The sequence below is a fragment of the Schistocerca cancellata genome, chromosome 2, assembly GCF_023864275.1.
Source record: "Schistocerca cancellata isolate TAMUIC-IGC-003103 chromosome 2, iqSchCanc2.1, whole genome shotgun sequence".
Lineage (NCBI taxonomy): Eukaryota > Metazoa > Arthropoda > Insecta > Orthoptera > Acrididae > Schistocerca > Schistocerca cancellata.
In genome coordinates, this window is record NC_064627.1 from 594,855,296 (window position 1) to 594,856,056 (window position 761).

Consider the following 761-nt stretch of genomic DNA (forward strand, 5'->3'; position numbering starts at 1 on the left):
AGTAGCTAATGGCAGGTAGATCTGTCATTGCGATTTAAATGCACAGATTTATTTTACCACAGTGCTTAAGCAATAATAAAACATCTTAATCAACAAATATAAATTTACGAAAGAAAAAATACTGGTCATTATATTCAGAAACGAGAACACACAGCGAACACGGAAATGGAATTTCAAAGGCTTTGGGACCCATCTAACAAGCGGACGGGTAACACTTTGAGTCATAAAATAGACGTTGTTAAAAATTAACAGAAGCAGAAAGAAAGGATGCTAAAGAACTTGGATTAATGCGTGTTGTGCAATGCACAAAGCCCTATTTAATTTAATCACGCCTGTGTGTGTGTGTGTGTGTGTGTGTGTGTGTGTGTGTGTGTGTGTGTGTGTGTGTGTCAAAGCTTTTAGGAGTATAACAACCTGCTCCAAGTTTTCTATTATCTATTCTACGTTACAATTTTTATTGCCTGTCAATGATAAATTTACGGTTTTGTATTAATGATTTAAACAATATAAAATTTAAAAAATGCGTAGTATTAAAGACTATATTCATTTATAAACATTGTTTGTTAACATTCAGCAAAACGCACTCACATCAGTACGTCAGCACAAACTGCGTCATGGACATCGACAATGTACCGAATTTCTCTACAGTTATCTCGCTCTCAAATTTTGGTTTGCCTACAACTATGGCCACCAAATCACTTTTCAAAGAATCGGTGTTTTCACGTCAGCACAATCGTTTCTTGGGACCGCTTTGACTACAA